The 15,535-nt window shown below is 39.9% G+C and overlaps 1 long non-coding RNA gene across 2 annotated transcripts in view; it reads left to right on the forward strand.

Moving 5' to 3' along the window:
• LOC117311235 (uncharacterized) overlaps positions 1 to 13,062 on the forward strand; it is a 199,810-nt gene extending 186,748 nt beyond the window's left edge. For both annotated transcript variants that reach the window (XR_004525467.2, XR_012330280.1), the window contains one exon: positions 11,868 to 13,062. This is a non-coding gene — a long non-coding RNA (uncharacterized lncRNA). The remainder of the gene's footprint in view (positions 1 to 11,867) is intronic.
• The last annotated feature ends 2,473 nt before the right edge of the window (positions 13,063 to 15,535 follow it).

Here is a 15,535-nt window from a genome sequence, read left to right on the forward strand (position 1 = left end):
GATATCTCATTGTAGTTTTGATTTGCATTTCTCTAATGATTAGTGATGTTGAGCATTGTTTCATGTGTTTGTTGGCAGTCTGTATATCTTCTTTGGAGAAACGTCTGTTTAGGTCTTCTGCCCATTTTTGGATTGGGTTGTTTGTTTTTTTTGTTATTAAGCTGCATGAGCTGCTTATAAAATTGGAGATTAATCCTTTGTCAGTTGCTTCATTTGCAAATATTTTCTTCCATTCTGAGGGTTGTCTTTTGGTCTTGTTCATGGTTTCCTTTGCTGTGCAAAAGCTTTGAAGTTTCATTAGGTCCCATTTGTTTATTTTTGTTTTTATTTCCATTACTCTAGGAGGTGGGTCAGAAAGGATCTTGCTGTGATTTATGTCATAGAGTGTCCTTCCTATATTTTCCTCTAAGAGTTTGATAGTTTCTGGCCTTACATTTAGGTCTCTAACCCATTTTGAGTTTATTTTTGTGTATGGTGTTAGGGAGTGATCTAATCTCATACTTTTACATGTACCTGTCCAGATTTCCCAGCACCACTTATTGAAGAGGCTGTCCTTTCTCCACTGTACATTCCTGCCTCCTTTATCAAAGATAAGGTAACCATATGTGCGTGGGTTTATCTCTGGGCTTTCTATCCTGTTCCATTGATCCATATTTCTGTTTTTGTGCCAGTACCATACTGTCTTGATTACTGCAGCTTTGTAGTATAGTCTGAAATCAGGGAGCCTGATTCCTCCAGCTCTGTTTTTCTTCTCAAGATTGCTTTGGCTATTCGGGGTCTTTTGTGTTTCCATACAAATTGTGAAATTTTTTATTCTAGTTCTCTGAGAAATGCCAGTGGTAGTTTGATAGGGATTGCACTGTATCTGTAGATTGCTTTGGGTATTAGAGTCATTTTCACAATGTTGATTCTTCCAGTCCAAGAACATGGTATATCTCTTCATCTATTTGTATCATCTTTAATTTCTTTCATCAGTGTCTTATAATTTTCTGCATAGAGGTCTTTTGTCTCCTTAGGTAGGTTTATTCCTAGATATTTTCGTTTTGTTGCAATGGTAAATGGGAGTGTTTTCTTGATTTCACTTTCAGATTTCTCATCATTAGTGTATAGGAATGCCAGAGATTTCTGGGCATTAACTTTGTATCCTGCTACTTTAGCAAATTCATTGATTAACTCTAGTAGTTTTCTGGTAGCATCTTTAGGATTCTCTATGTATAGTATCATGTCATCTGCAAACAGTGACGGCTTTACTTCTTTTCTGGTTTGGATTCCTTTTATTTCTTTTGCTTCTCTGATTGCTGTGGCTAAAACTTCCAAAACTATGTTGAATAAGAGTGGTGAGAGTGGGCAACCTTGTCTTTTTCCTGATCTTAGTGGAAATGCTTTCAGTTTTTCACCATTGAGGACGATGTTGGCTGTGGGTTTGTCATATATGGCCATTATCACGTTGAGGAAAGTTCCCTCTATTCCTACACTCTGCAGGGTTTTTATCATAAATGGTTGTTGAATTTTGTCAAAAGCTTTCTCTGCGTCTATTGAGATGACCATATGGTATTTCTCCTTCAATTTGTTAATATGGTGTATCACGTTGATTGATTTGCATATATTGAAGAATCCTTGCATTCCTGGAATAAACCCCACTTGATCATGGCGTATGATCCATTTAATGTGCTGTTGGATTCTGTTTGCTAGTATTTTGTTGAGGATTTTTGCATCTACGTTCATCAGTGATATTGGCCTGTAGTTTTCTTTCTTTGTGACATCCTTGTCTGGTTTTGGTATCAGGGTGATGGTGGCCTCATAGAATGAGTTTGGGAGTGTTCCTCCCTCTGCTATATTTTGGAAGAGTTTGAGAAAGATAGGTGTTGGCTCTTCTCTAAATGTTTGATAGAATTCGCCTGTGAAGCCATCTGGTCCTGGGCTTTTGTTTGCTGGAAGATTTTTAATCACAGTTTCAATTTCAGTGCTTGTTATTGGTCTGCTCATATTTTCTATTTCCTCCTGATTCAGTCTTGGCAGGTTGTGCATTTCTAAGAATTTGTCCATTTCTTCCAGGTTGTCCATTTTATTGGCATAGAGTTGCTTGTAGTAATCTCTCATGATCTTTTGTATTTTTGCAGTGTCAGTTGTTACTTCTCCCTTTTCATTTCTAATTCTGTTTATTTGAGTCTTCTCCCATTTTTTTTGATGAGTCTAGCTAATGGTTTATCTATTTTGTTTATCTCCTCAAAGAAGCAGCTTTTAGCTTTATTGATCTTTCCTATCATTTCCTTCATTTCTTTCTTCATTTCTTTCTGATCTTATTTTTATGATTTCTTTCCTTCTGCTAACTTTGGGGTTTTTTTTGTTCTTCTTTCTCTAATTGCTTTAGGTGCAAGTTTAGGTTGTTTATTCGAGATGTTTCCTGTTTCTTAAGGTAAGATTGTATTGCTATAAAATTCCCTCTTAGAACTACTTTTGCTGCATCCCATAGATTTTGGGTCATTGTGTCTCCATTGTCATTTGTTGCTAGGTATTTTTTGATTTTCTCTGTGATTTCTTGATTGATCACTTCGTTATTAAGTAGTGTATTGTTTAGCCTCCATGTGTTTGTATTTTTTACAGATCTTTTCCTGTAATTGATATCTAGTCTCATAGCGCTGTGGTCGGAAAAGATACTTGACACAATTTCAATTTTCTTAAATTTACCAAGGCTTTATTTGTGACCCAAGATATGATCTATCCTGGATAATGTTCCCTGAGCACTTGAGAAAAATGTGTATTCTGTTGTTTTTGGATGTAGTGTCCTATAAGTATCAATTAAGTCCATCTTCTTTAATGTATCATTTAAAGCTTGTGTTTCCTTATTTATTTTCATTTTGGATGACCTGTCCATTGGTGAAAGTGGGGTGTTAAAGTCCCCTACTATGAACGTGTTACTGTCAATTTCCCCTTTTATGGCTGTTAGTATTTGCCTTATGTATTGAGGTGCTCCTATGTTGGGTGCATAAATATTTACAATTGTTATATCTTCTACTTGAATCGATCCCTTGATTATTATGCAGTGTCCTTCTTTGTCTCTTCTAATAGTCTTTATTTTAAAGTCTATTTTGTCTGATATGAGAATTGCTACTCCTGATTTCTTTTTGTTTCCATTTGCATGGAATATCTTTTTCCATCCCCTTACTCTCAGTCTGCATGTGTCTCTAGGTCTAAAGTGGGTCTTGTAGACAGCATATATATGGGTCTTATTTTTGTATCCATTCAGCCAACCTGTGTCTTTTGGTGGGAGCATTTAGTCCATTTACATTTAAGGTAAGTATCGATATGTATGTTCCTATTCCAATTTTCTAAATTGTTTTGGGTTCGTTATTGTACGTCTTTTCCTTCTCTTGTGTTTCTTGCCTAGAGAAGTTCCTTTAGCATTTGTTGAAAAGCTGGTTTGGTGGGGCTGAACTCTCTCAGCTTTTGCTTGTCTGTAAAGGTTTTAATTTCTCCATCAAATCTGAATGAGATCCTTGCTGGCTAATCTTGGTTGCAAGTTTTTCTCCTTCATCACTTTCAATATGTCCTGCCACTCCCTTCTGGCTTGCAGAATTTCTGCTGAAGATCAGCTGTTTACCTTATGGGGATTCCCTTGTGTGTTATTTGTTGTTTTACCCTTGCTGCTTTTAATATGTTTTCTTTGTATTTAATTTTTGACAGTTTGATTAATATGTGTCTTGGCATATTTCTCATTGGATTTATCCTGTATGGCACTCTCTGTGCTTCCTGGACTTGATTAACTATTTCCTTTCCCATATTAGGGACGTTTTCAACTATAATCTCTTCAAATATTTTCTCAGTCCCTTTCTTTTTCTCTTCTTCTTCTGGAACCCCTGTAATTCGAATGTTGGTGCGTTTAATGTTGTCCCAGAGGTCTCTGAGACTGTCCTCAGTTCTTTTCATTCTTTCTTCTTTATTCTGCTCTGCAGTAGTTATTTCCACTATTTATTTTCCAGGTCACTTATCCGTTCTTCTGCCTCAGTTATTCTGCTATTGATCCCGTTTAGAGTATTTTTCATTTCATTTATTGTGTTGTTCATTGTTGTTTGTTTCATCTTTAGTTCCTCTAGGTCCTTGTTAAATGTTTCTTGCATTTTCTCTATTCTATTTCCAAGATTTTGCATCATCTTTACTATCACTATTGTGAATTCTTTTTCAGGTAGACTGCCTATTTCCTCTTCATTTGTTAGGTCTGGTGGATTTTTATCTTGCTCCTTCATCTGCTGTGTGTTTTTCTGTCTTCTCATTTTGCTTATCTTATTGTGTTTGGGGTCTCCTTTTTACAGGCTGCAGGTTCGTAGTTCCTGTTGTTTTCGGTGTCTGCCCCCAGTGGCTAAGGTTGGTTCAGTGGGTTGTGTAGGCTTCCTGGTGGAGGGGACTAGTGCCTGTGTTCTGGTGGATTAGGCTGGATCTTGTCTCTCTGGTGGGCAGGTCCACATCTGGTGGTGTGTTTTGGGGTGTCTTTGGACTTATTATGATTTTAGGCAGCCTCTCTGCTAATGGGTGGGGTCGTGTTCCTGTTTTTCTAGTTGTTTGGCATAGGGTGTCCAGCACTGTAGCTTGCTGGCCATTGAGTGAAGCTGGGTGTTGGTGTTGGGATGGAGATCTCTGGGAGATTTTTGCCGTTTGATATTATGTGGAGCTGTGAGGTCTCTTGACCAGTGTCCTGAAGTTGGCTCTCCCACCTCAGAGGCACAGCACTGACTCCTGGCTGCAGCACCAAGAGCCTTTCATCCACACGGCTCAGAATAAAAGGGAGAAAAAGTAGAGAGAAAGAATTAGTAGAAGTAAGAAGAAAGAAAGAAAGGAAGGAAGGAAGGAATAAAGAAAGAAAGAAGGAAAGAAAGGAGAGGGAGGGAGGGAGGGATGGTGGGAAGAAGGAAGAAAGGAAGGAGGGAAGGAAGGAAAAAATATAAAGTACAATATAATAAAGTTATTAAATTAAATAATAATTATTAAGAAAAAATTTTTTTAAATGGACAGATTGAACCTTAGGACATAATGGGGAAGCAAAGCTATACAGACAAAATCTCATACAGAAGCATACACACTCACAAAAAGAGGAAAAGTCCCTCTCAAAGTCCACCTCCTGAATTTGGGATGATTTGCTGTCTAAAGGAGGGAAGGGAGGGAGGGAGGGAGGAAGGAAGGAAGGAAGGAAGGAAGGAAGGGCAAAATAAAATAAAAAATAATTATTAAGAAGAAAATTTTAAAAAAACCAGATGGATAGAACCCTAGGACAAATAGTGGAAGCAAAGCTATACAGACAAAATCTCACACAGAAGCATACACATACACACTCACAAAAAGAGGAAAAAAATCATAAATCTTGCTCTCAAAGTCCACCTCCTGAATTTGTGATGATTCGTTGTCTAAAGGCAGGAAGGAAGGAAGGAAAGAATGAAGATATAGTAAAATAAAATAAAGTTATTAAAATAAAAGTAATTATTAAGGAAAAAAATTTAAAAAAAAACGGATGGATAGAACCCTCGGGCAAATGGTGGAAGCAAAGCTATACAGACAAAATCTCACACAGAAGCATACACATACACACTCACAAAAAGAGGAAAAGGGGAAAAATCATAAATCTTGCTCTCAAAGTCCACCTCCTTAATTTGGGATGATTCGTTGTCTATTCATGTATTCCACAGATGCAGGGTACATCAAGTTGATTGTGGAGCTTTAATCCGCTGTTTCTGAGGCTGCTGGGAGAGATTTCCCTTTCTCTTCTTTGTTCTCACAGCTCCCAAGGGCTCAGCTTTGGATTTGGCCCCGCCTCTGCGTGTAGGTCGCCGGAGGGTGTCTGTTCTTCGCTCAGAGTTAAATGAGCCGCTGATTCGGGGGCTCTGCCTCACTCAGGCCGGGGAGAGGGAGGGGCACGGAGGGCGGGGCGAGCCTGCGGCGGCAGAGGCCGGCATGATGTTGCACCAGCCTGAGGCACGCTGTGCGTTCTCCCGGGGGAGTTGTCCCTGGATCCCAGGACCCTGGCAGTGGTGGGCTGCACAGGTTCCCCGGAAGGGGGCTGTGGATAGTGACCTGGGCTCGCACACAGCCTTCTTGGTGGTAGCAGCAGCGGCCTTAGCGTCTCATGCCTGTCTCTGGGGTCTGCGCTTTTAGCCGCGGCTTGCGCCCTTCTCTGGAGCTCCTTTAAGCAGCGCTCTTAATCCCCTCTCCTCGCACACCAGGAAACAAAGAGGGAAGAAAAAGACTCTTTCCTCTTCGGCAGGTCCAGACTTTATCCCGGACTCTCTCCTGGCCAGCCGTGTCGCACTAACGCTCTGCAGGTTGTGTTCACGCCGCCAACCCCAGGCCTCTCCCTGCGCTCCACCCAAAGCCCAAGCCTCAGCTCCCATCCCCACCCGCCCCGGCAGGGGAGCAGACAAGCCTCTCGGGCTGGTGAGTGCTGGTCGGCACCGATCCTCTGTGAGGGAATCTCTCCGCTTTGCCCCCGCACCCATGTTGCTGTGCTCTCCTCCGTGGCTCCGAAGCTTTCCCCTTCCGCCACCCGCAGTCTCCGCCCACGAAGGGGCTTCCTAGTGTGTGGAAACTTTTCCTCCTTCACAGCTCCCTCCCACTGGTGCTGGTCCCGTCCCTATCCTTTTGTCTCTGTTTATTCTTTTTTCTTTTGCCCTACCCAGGTACGTGGGGAGTTTCTTGCCTTTTGGGAGGTCTGAGGTCTTCTGCCAGCGTTCAGTAGGTGTTCTGTAGGAGTTGTTCCATGTATAGATGTATTTCTGGTGGATCTGTGGGGAGGAAGGTGATCTCCGCCAGACTTAGTTTTTGAGAGACACTCAGGTTAGTTTCTGTTTTATTCTGTTGTTCTGCTAAATTGCTTTAACCCCAGAAAAATATTTTTTAAAATAGAAAAAAAAATAAGTTATGGCTAAGGATTAGGTTTTAGGGTATGGGTTAGGGTACTGGTTAGGGTTAAGGTACAGGTAAGGGTTAGGGTACAGGTTAGTGTACAGGTTAGGGTTAGGATTAGGGTAAGGGTTAGGTTTAGGGTTAGCATATGGTTTAGGGTACATGGTCGTGTACGGCTACGTTTTAGGCTTAGCATACGGGTTAGGGTATGGTTTAGTGTTACTGTACGGGAAAGGATTAGGGTAGAGATTAGGGTATGGTTTAGGGTTAGGTTTAGGGTTAGGGTATGGGTTAGGGTTAGGGTATAGTTTAGGATATGGCTATGGTTTAGGTTTAGTGTATGGCTTAGGGTATGGTTTAGGGTTAGGGTTAGGATACTGAACAGGGTTAGGGTACAGTTTAGGGTATGGTTATGGGTTAGGGTACTTTTTAGGGTATGGTTTATTGTTAGTGTACAGGTTAGGATTAGGGTATGGGTTAGGGTAAGGGTTAGGGCACGGATACAGTTTACAGGTTATGGTATGGCAATGGGTTAGGGTTAGGGTACGTGTTAGGGTACGGGTTAGAATTAGGGTACGGTTCAGTGTACAGGTTAGGATTAGGGTTACGGTATCAGTTAGGGTTAGTGTACAGTTTCAGGTATGGGTACGGTTTAGGATTAGGGTATGGGATAGGGTTAGGGTACAGTCTAGGGTATGGCTACGGGTTAGAGTTAGGGTACATGTTAGGCTATGGGTTAGTGTTAGTGTACGGGTTAGGATTAGGGTACGGGTTAGGGAAAGGATTAGGGTTAGGCTTAGGGTGATGTCATGGGTATGGTTTAGGGTAAAGGCTAGGGTCAGCAATGGGTTAGGGTACGAGTTAGTGTTAGTGTACGGGTTAGGATTAGGGTATGGGTTAGGGTACAGTTTAGGGTATAGCTACGGTTTAGGTTTAGGGTATGGGTTAGGGTATGGGTTAGAGTTAGGGTTAGGGTATGGCTTAGGATTAGGGTACGTGTTAGGGTCCGGTTTAGGGTTAAGGTATGGGTTAGGGTTAGGGTACAGTTTAGGGTATGGCTACGGGTTAGGGGTAGGTTATGGGTTAGGATTAGGGTTAGTGTTAGGGTATGGGCTAGGGTATAGTTTAGACTTAGGGTTAGGGTACGGCTTAGGGTTAGAGTATTCTTTAGGCTTGGGGTGTGCATTAGGGTTAGGTTATTTATTAAATCTCTCCCACTCTCCAGATATCACTTAGCACGTAAAGGAATATTATTGTGGTCCAGCCATGGAGAAGTCTTTAGACAGTAGGATAAGACAAAGAACTCCCACATTATAAATAAATCACATTAGGATTTTGTTTTAACCTGTATATTAAAACACTAGTGCTTAGGAAATCTAATGGAGGCAGAAGCAGTAAAGGGTAGTTTTATCGGAGTAACATCACAGATTTTCTATAGAATACACAGGTTTTGCCTGATTAGAAAGTCAAGGCGGAATGCTTTTCTTCTGAAGATATAAACCCTCTTCTAAATTGAACTGTTATTGGAAGTTAGAAATTTTTTGTTGCTCTTGTATTGCTTTGTGTTTTCATGATTATTCTGCTTGCATCTCCCTTGTTAAACCTTTGATTTGGGGAAGAGTGCCATTACTGGAAAAGAGTTTACAGAATTATTCTCAAAAACAGAAGGAAATGGTTCTCACCTAAATAAATATTAAGAAATAATGTCTATACAGGTGTACAAACAGAATTATGATTCAGGGATAATAATTTTATGTAATGTAATTTAACACACAATATATTTTTTTCTCTTAAATTTCCATTGTTACTTTTTAGAAGCACAATTATAATTTAAGTTCTTTGTAACAATGAAATTTAAAAAGATTAAAGGAAAAGAAAATATTTTACCACTTGCTATCCTTTCCTACTCCCTGAAACGACCAGCATAATGTGTAGCATTTTCATTTTATCCAGGTGTTCCTTAAAATCTGAAACATCATGTTTCTCACTGTAGGAAAACAGATTTAGCTCTCACACTGTTTATAGGCTACATAACAGTCCGTAGAACAGAAGTACCAAGTATTTAAGACTTAGCTTTTTGAGGGACACTTAGGTTACTTTCTGTTTTATTTTGTTGTTCTGCTAATTTGTTTTAACCCCAGAAAAGTATATTTTAAAATAAAAAAAATTAAGTTAGGCCTAAGGATTAGGGTTTGGGTACGGGATAGGGTACCGGTTTGGGTTAGGGTACAGCTTACAGTATGGCTACAGGATAGGGTTAGGATATGTGTTAGGGTACTGGTTAGTGTTAGTGTACGTGTTATGATTAGGGTATGTGTTAGGTTTAGGGATAGGGTTAGGGTTAGGTTTAGGGCACGGGTACGTTAAAGGGTACAGGTTATGGTACGGCAGTGTATTAGGGTTAGGGTATGTGTTAGGGTACACATTAGGATTAGGGTACGGGTTAGGTTTAGTGTTAGGGTTACAGTATGGGTTAGGCTTAGGGTACAGTTTAGGGTATGGGTTTGTGTTAGGGTATGGGTTCAGATTAGGGTAAGGGGTAGGGTAGAGTTTAGGGTACAGGTTAGGGTACAGCTATGGGTTATGGTTAGGATTAGGATATGATTAAGGGTTATGGTATTTATTAAACCTCTCTCACTCTCCAGATATCACTTAGCAAGTAAAGGAATATTATTTGGGGTCCAGCCATGGAGAAGACTTTAGGCACTAGGATAAGACAAAGAATACACACATTATAAGTAAATAACATCAGGATTTTGTTTCTAACCTGTACATTAAAACAGTACTGTTTGTTAGGACATCTAATGGAGGCAGAAGCAGTAAAGGGAAATTTTATGGGAGTAACATCACAGATTTTCTGTAGAATAGACAGATTTTGACTGGTTATAAAGTCAAGGCGGCATGCTTTTGTTCTGAAGATATAAACCCTCTTCTAAATTGAGCTGTTATTGGAAGTTAGAAATTTTTTGTTGCTGTTGTATCGCTTTGTGTTTTCATGATTATTCTGCTTGCATCTCCCTTATTAAACCTTTGATTTGGGGAAGAGTGCCATTACTGGGAATGAGTTTACAGAATTATTCTCAAAAAAAGAAGGAAATGGTTTTTACCTAAATATTAAGAAATAATCTCTATACTGGTGTTCTAAAAGAATTATGATTCAGGGATAATAATTCTATGAAATGTAATTAAACACACAATATATATATTTTCTTTTAAATTTCCATTGTTACTTTTTAGAAGCACAATTATAATTCAAGTTCTTTGTAACAAGTGAAATTTAAAAAGATTAAAGGAAAAGAAAATATTTTACCAGTTGCCATCCTTTCCCATTCCCTCAATCGACCAGCATAATGTGTAGCTTTCTTCTTTTATCCAGGTGTTCCTTACATCTGGAACATCATGTTCCTCACTGTACAAAAATAGATTTAGCTCTCACACTTTTTTTTTACATCATTATTGGAGTATAATTGCTTTACAATGGTATGTTAGTTTCTGCTTTATAACAAAGTGAATCAGTTATACATATGTTCCCATATCTCTTCTCTCTTGCGTCTCCCTCCATATCACCCTCCCTACCCCAACCCTCCAGGTGGTCACAAAGCACCGAGCTGATCCCCCTGTGCTATGCGGCTGCTTCCCACTAGCTATGTACCTTACGTTTGGTAGTGTATATATGTCCATGCCTCTCTCTCGTATTGTCACAGCTTACCTTTCCTCCCCCGCATATCCTCAAGTCCATTCTGTAGTAGATCTGTGTCTTTATTCCTGTCTTACCCCTAGGTTATTCATGACATTATTTTTTTCCTAAAATCCATATATATGTGTTAGCATATGAAATTTCTCTTTCTGACTTAGTTCACTCTGTATCACAGACTTAAGGTCTATCCACCTCATTACAAATAGCTCAATTTCGTTTCTTTTTATGGCTGAGTAATATTCCATTGTATATATGTGCCACATCATCTTTATCCATTCATCCAATGATGGACACTTAGGTTGTGTCCATCTCTGGACTATTGTAAATAGAGCTGAAATGAACATATTGGTACATGATTCCTTTTGAACTATGGTTTTCTCAGGGTATATGCCAACACATGGAAGCAACGAAAAAGTCCATCAACAGATGAGTGAACAAAGATCAACTGGTACATGTAAAGATGGAATATTAGCCAAGGAAAAAATGACACAATGACATTTGCAATACCGTAGATGAGTCTAGAGATAATCATGCAACATGTAGTAGGTCAGAAAGAGAAAGACACATATCCTAGGATATCACTTATAGGTGTTACCTAAAAATTGATACCAGTGAAGATATTTCCACAGAGAAAGGCAGTCACAGATTCATTAAAGAAACTTAGGGTTCACCAATGGAAAGGTGTGAGGATTGGATATATTAGGATATTGGGGATAACAGAGATATACAAACACAGGTGAAGAATATAAAGCGAAGACTACTCAATATTGTGTCATAACATACATGAGAAAAGGATGCAAAGAAGGATAGATATATGTATATGTGTAAAAGAACCACATCTTGCACACGTAGAACAAGCAAAACATCGTAATCGAACTTGCTGTGATAAAAAATAAAAATTAAGTTAAGAAGACGAACAAGAAGTAGTGAGACATAAACTTAAGGCGCTTTTTCCTGGCACATTCCATTCTAATTTACAACCTAGAACACGACTTCCATTGAGGCTCTGTTGCCCTAGTAACCAGATTTGGTAAAGGAGAACTGCTGCTGCCTTGTGGCTGTTTCACACAACAGGAGCTCTAAACTAAGCGCTAATAGTTACTTGATATTCAAAATAATTGCAGGCCTGTAAATGACACCTGCACCCAAAACAAATCCTTGGGTCGAAAATCGACCAAAAGTCTCAAAAGATGTGCAAATTTCAAACCGATAATTTCAAGAGATATATTTTACGCACATTTCTCCTTCTCTTTCTGTTCCTTTCTTTCTTTGTTAAAAAAAGGGCATAGAAAAAGGCTCAACATCAGGAATTTATAAAGCCATGCAAATCCAGTCTACAAAAACGTTCACCTCACAGCCGTCAGAATGATCATCAACAAAAAAGTCTACAAAGAATAAATACTGAAGGGGTTTTAGAGGATGGCGTACCCTCTAGCTGCTGGTGGGATGTAACCTGGTAACAGCCAGTAGTGAGAACAGAATGGAGGTGCATTTCACGGTAAAAATTGAGCTACCTTACGATCTGGGAGGCCCACTGATGGGTCTATCTCCTGAGTAGACTAGAATCAAAAAGACACAGGCTGGCAATCCTGAACAGCAGCAACATGTACCATAGCCAAGAATTGGAAGAAACCAGAATGTCCATCAACAGAGAAATGCACCAAGAAGTGACCCATGTACACAATGGAATATTAGCCAAGGAAAAGAATGAAACATTGCCGTCGGCACCACCATAGAAGGATCTAGAAATAATCAGCCAACTTGAACTCAGAAAGAACCCAAAAGACAGATATCCTATGACATCAGTTATAGGTGTTACCTAAAAATCGATACCCATGAAATTATTTCCAAGAGAAGGACACGCATGGATTCAGAAAACAAAAATATGTTTAACCACATGGAAAGGTGTAAGGAACATATGAATTAGGGTATGGGGGTTAACAGACATGTACTAATACTTATGAAATATATAATCACAAGATACCTATGGAATACCAAGAGAGGTCTACTCAACACTCTGTAATAACCTACACGGGAAAGGATCCAAAGATGAATAGATCGAGGCATAGATATACTGAACCAGATTCTGTACACCTAGAACACACACAATATTTTTATCAAATTTGCTCTGCTAATAAATAAAAATTAAATTTAAAAAGCAAACAAGACGTAAGGAGATTTAAGCTCTTGGGGGTTTGCCCTGGCACATTTCACTCTAATTTGCAGCCTGCTCACACGATTTCCAGGAAGGCTGTGTTGCCCAAAAACCCAGATTTGGAAATGTAGGAATGCTGCCGCCTTGTGGCCGTTTCCCGCAATAGCGGCTTTAAACCCACAGCTAAGGGTCACTCAACATTCACACGGCCTCAGGGCAGTAAAGGACACGTGACCTCAAAAATGTCCTGAGCTGGGAATGGCCAAACAAATTAAAAACAGGCCAATGTTTCAAGGAGATAGGATGAAGAGGTAAGTTTTATTCACTCTTCTTCAAAAAAGAAAAATGGATAACAGCTCAACATCAGGAATTATTAGACTCATGCAAATCTAATCTACATAAAGGATTCAACTCACACAAGTCAACTACCATCGGCAAAAGTCAACAAACAATAAATGCCGAAGGGGTTTTAGAGAACTGTGTACCCTCTAACTGCTGGTGAGATGTAAAGTGGTAACAGCCAATAATGAGAACAGAAAGGAGCTGCATTTAAAAGTAAAAATTGAGCCACCATTCCATCCAGCAGGGCCACTGCTGAGCCTCTCACCTGAGAAGACCAGAGCCGAGAAGACACAGGCTGCAAGAGCTGCACTGCAGCCATTTTCACAATAGCCAAGGCACGGAAGCAACCAAAATGTCCATCAACAGATGAATGGATAAAGAAGTGGTCCATGTACACAAAGGCATACTAACGATGGAAAACAAGGAAACACTGCTCTTTGCGGCACCATAGATGAGCCCAGAGATAATCACAGAACATGAGGTAAGTCGGAAAGTAAAAGACATATATCCTATAATATCACTTATAGGCGTTATCTAACAACTGAGAGAAATGAACATATTTCCACAGAGAAAGGCAGTCACAGACTTAGAAAACAAACCACGCTTATCTAAAAGGAAAGGTGGGGGGAATGGATAAATTAAGATTAGGGTTACCATAGGTATACAAATACATATTAAATATATATATCAAAAAGACCGACCATATAGCAAGGGAGGTCTACGGAACACTCTGCAGTAATTTACATGGGAAGAGGATCTGTACATGAATATATATATATATATATATATATATATACACACACACACACACACACACACACACACACACACACACACACACACACATATATAGTACAAATGAACCAGACCGTGTACACCTAAGACAAAAAATATTCTAATCGCTACCCCAATTAGAAAAATTAAAACATCAAACAAGAAGTAATGTGACATAATCTTATGCGGGGTTTTCCTGGCACATTCCATTCTAATTTACAACCTGGGAACAGGACTTCCAGAAAGGCTCTGCTGCCCTAGTAATCTGATTTGGGAATGGAGAAATGCTGCCGCCTTGTGGCCATTTCGCACAACAGCGGCTTTAAACCCAGGGCTAATGGTCACTAAATATTCACACTCATTGCAGGCCTGTAAAGGACACCTGCCCTCAAAAAAACTCCTGGGGTCGAAAATCGACCAAAAAATTCAAAAGAGGGCAACGTTCCAAGAAGACAATTTCAAGAGGTTTATTGTACTCACAGTTTTTTTTTTCTGTTTTTGTTTAACAGATATAAAATAGGCGTGGAAAAATGCTGAACATTAGGAATTATTAAAGACATGCAAATCCAAATTACAAACTCCTGTCAGCTTACACCAGTCAGAATGGCCATGAGTAAAATTTCTGCAAAAAATAAATGCTGTAGGGGTTGTGGAGAAATGTGTACCCTCGGTTCAAAGTGGGACATGGTAAGAGCCAGTAATGAAAACACAAACAAGCTGCCTTGAAAAGGTAAATATTGAGCGACCATTCAATCAGGCATACCCACTGCAGGGCCTATGGCCTCAGAGGATGAGAACGAAGAAGACACAGGCTGGCAATCCTGCACTCCAGCTATATTTACCATAGCCAACATTTGGAAGCAACAAAAATGTCCATCAACCGGGGAATGCACAAAGAAGAAGTGGTCCATGTACACAATGGCACGTGGCTCCAATAAAAAATATAAATTCACATTAAAAAACAAACATAAGTAAGGAGACATCAGCATTTGGGGGACTATCCGGGCACATTCCACTCTAATTTATAACTGAGGAACACCACTGGCAGGAAGGTCTGTTTCCCTAGTTACCTGAGTGGGGAAAGCAGAAATGCTGCCGCCCTCTGGCTGTTACCTGCAACAGCAGCCTTAAAACCTGTGCTAAGGGTCACTCTATATGCACAAGTACTGGAGGGCTGTAAATGAACCTGCCCTCAAAATGTCTTGAGGGAGGTAATGGCCAAAATATTACAAAATGTGGCACATACTTCAGGCAAACACGATGAAGACGTAAGTTGCACTCACAGTTTGAAGGAAAAACGGACAGGCCTGAAAACTCAATTTCAAGGGATTATGAGACCCATGCAAATCCAACCACAAAGAGGTATCAGCTCAAACCAGTCAGAATAAACATCAGAAGAAAGCTACAAACAACAAGTGCTGAAGGAGTTGTGGAGAAGTGCATACCCTCAACTTTAAGTGGGACGTAACCTGGTAAGAGCCACGAATGAGAACAGAATGGACGTGCCTTTATGAGGCCAACATTGAGCTACCATATGATCCAGCAGGCCCACTCCTGGGCCTACAACCTAAGAAGACAGAATTGGAAAGACACAGGGAGGCAAATCTGCATTGCAACAGTATTACAATAGCCAAGACGTGAAAGCAACCAAGAAGTCCATCAACAGATGAGTGGACAAA

Source organism: Tursiops truncatus, chromosome 2 (assembly GCF_011762595.2).
Source record: "Tursiops truncatus isolate mTurTru1 chromosome 2, mTurTru1.mat.Y, whole genome shotgun sequence".
Taxonomy (NCBI): Eukaryota; Metazoa; Chordata; class Mammalia; order Artiodactyla; family Delphinidae; genus Tursiops; species Tursiops truncatus.